Source organism: Conger conger, chromosome 6 (genome assembly GCF_963514075.1).
Source record: "Conger conger chromosome 6, fConCon1.1, whole genome shotgun sequence".
In the NCBI taxonomy this organism is placed as follows: Eukaryota; Metazoa; Chordata; class Actinopteri; order Anguilliformes; family Congridae; genus Conger; species Conger conger.
The window spans coordinates 4654009-4656508 of NC_083765.1; positions in this window are offsets into that span (position 1 = coordinate 4654009).

The window sequence follows — 2500 nt, forward strand, 5'->3', positions numbered from 1 at the left end:
TACCTTAACCACTACACTACAGGGTCATGTACCTTAACCACTACACTACAGGGTCATGTACCTTAACCGCTACGCTTCAGGGTCATGTACCTTAACCGCTACGCTACAGGCCGCCATAATGAACGTTCTCCGAGTTTCGCCAACATCGGAGCACTGTATCCAGGAAGGGCGTAAGGCCATCTCACTGCCGATTCACGACACACAACCCGCGCTGGTAGCCCCCCTCTGTAGTCTGATACACACTGCTAGAGGCTGGGCCCTCTCCACCCTCAGTGAACCCTCTCTCCCCCCACCTCGTTACCCGTGATGTAGCCAGAGGCGGAGTCTGCAGGTAGTGCAGGTGTAGGTTTTTGTGTTATTCGGGGTTGGGAGCGGGGGGGGTGGTCGGGAGTTACCCGAGGTAGAGGGAGAGCGGGGAGGAGAGCTGGGGGGTGGGGGGGGTAAAGGTGCAGGAGAAGCGCGAAACGACTACCCTTCCCGCTAAGAGCCCTCGGAGCGGAGAGGCGGAATTGCTCTCGACAGCCGTTATCGATTTCAGCCCGGCTCGGAGCTTCACCTCCTCCCCTAATCATTCCATAATGGCCGATGGATGAACACCCACCCCCCCACCACCCCACACCCCACCCCACCCCACACACACCCCCGAACGAACGGCCATAAATCCAACCCGCCAGATTCCACTTACCCGCCGTGTCCGCGGACGCTGGGTCTGACCCAAACGGGCGAGCCACTTCTCAGACTCCCCTCCCTCCCTGCGGTCTTCACCTTCGGCCAATCAAACGCCACGTCTTCACACACACACACACAGGCAGGGGGAACGTGGGAAATAAATGGATAAACAAACAACACATTATGCATATTACCATTATTTCCCAGAAGGAATAGGATCCAGCAATCGGCAAAGTCTGGACCTTGACCACAAATTCGGTCTCGCTTGTCTTTCCTCCCGGGTAATTCGCTGAACGGTTTGCGCTTCTGATTGGGCCTGACTGTCTGCACACCTGACTCCCAGGTAAAGGGAGGGTGAACACACCTGAGGGTTGAAAGCCAGCCGTTCTCAGACTGGGAGGACTGTGATTTGATGATCCCGGGAATAAACTATAAAAAAAACGGTGTAGCTCTGTGCATCTCGTTCCAGATCTTTTCCAGTACGGACCTACATGTAGTGCACAGTAGTTAATGCGGACCGGGCAAGGGATGAGAGAGCTTCCTCTTTCGGGAGGCTGTGATGGAGAAGGCCTGTTTTATGCTCAGAGGCTGTATTTACAGGGACCGCACAGTGATGGGAGTTCCTCATAGAGAAGCTCTGTTTCATGTCAAGAGGCTGCATGTACACGGTCCTCACTATGATAGGAGCTTCAGCTGTCGGGTGTGTGTGAGTGTGTGTGTGTGAGTGTGTGTGAGTGTGTGTGAGTGTGTGAGTGTGTGTGAGTGTGTGAGTGTGTGAGTGTGTGAGTGTGTGAGTTGTGTGAGTTGTGTGAGTTGTGTGAGTTGTGTGAGTTGTGTGAGTTGTGTGTGTTGTGTGTGTGCTGTGAGTGTGTGTGAGTGTGTGTGAGTGTGTGAGTGTGTGAGTGTGTGAGTGTGTGAGTTGTGTGAGTTGTGTGAGTTGTGTGAGTTGTGTGAGTTGTGTGTGTGTTGTGTGTGTGTTGTGTGTGTGTTGTGTGTGTGTTGTGTGTGAGTGTGAGTGTGTGTGAGTGTGTGTGAGTGTGAGTGTGAGTGTGAGTGTGTGTGAGTGTGAGTGTGAGTGTGAGTGTGAGTGTGAGTGTGAGTGTGAGTGTGAGTGTGTGTGTGTGTGTGTGTGTGTGTGTGTGTGTGTGTGAGTGTGTGTGTGAGTGTGTGTGTGAGTGTGAGTGTGAGTGTGAGTGTGAGTGTGAGTGTGAGTGTGAGTGTGAGTGTGAGTGTGAGTGTGAGTGTGAGAGTGAGTGTGAGTGAGTGTGAGTGAGTGTGAGTGTGTGTGAGTGTGTGTGTGTGAGTGTGTGTGTGTGAGTGTGTGTGAGTGTGTGTGTGTGAGTGTGTGTGAGTGTGTGTGAGTGTGTGTGAGTGTGTGTGAGTTGTGTGAGTTGTGTGAGTGTGTGAGTGTGTGAGTGTGTGAGAGAGTGAGAGAGTGGTTTATATCACACACTTCCTGGAGCTGCTTCATTCTGGGCCTGGTTTCCTCAGTTGCTCCTCTGGGTTTAGGGTCCTCAGCGGAGTGTCCGTTGGACGCAGAGCGGTGTCTCTGCCAGGAAGCCGTGGCGGACGGTCCAGATCAGCCAACGCGGCCGGAGCAGAGATGCTCGTAACTTGTCCCACATTATCGCCTGGTTTCTACGGCGTGGATGTGACAAGCTGATAATGAGGCCTTGTTTCCTAGGCTCGGCACCGTCCCCGACAGAATTACGGGGTTCCCCATCGCCTTGGATTTATGGGTCCGGCCCGATGATTGATCGAGGCCGGGCGCGGCCTGGTGGCCCATGCGACCAGCGCCAAAAAAAAAAACGTGCTCTGGGGGGAAAAAAAA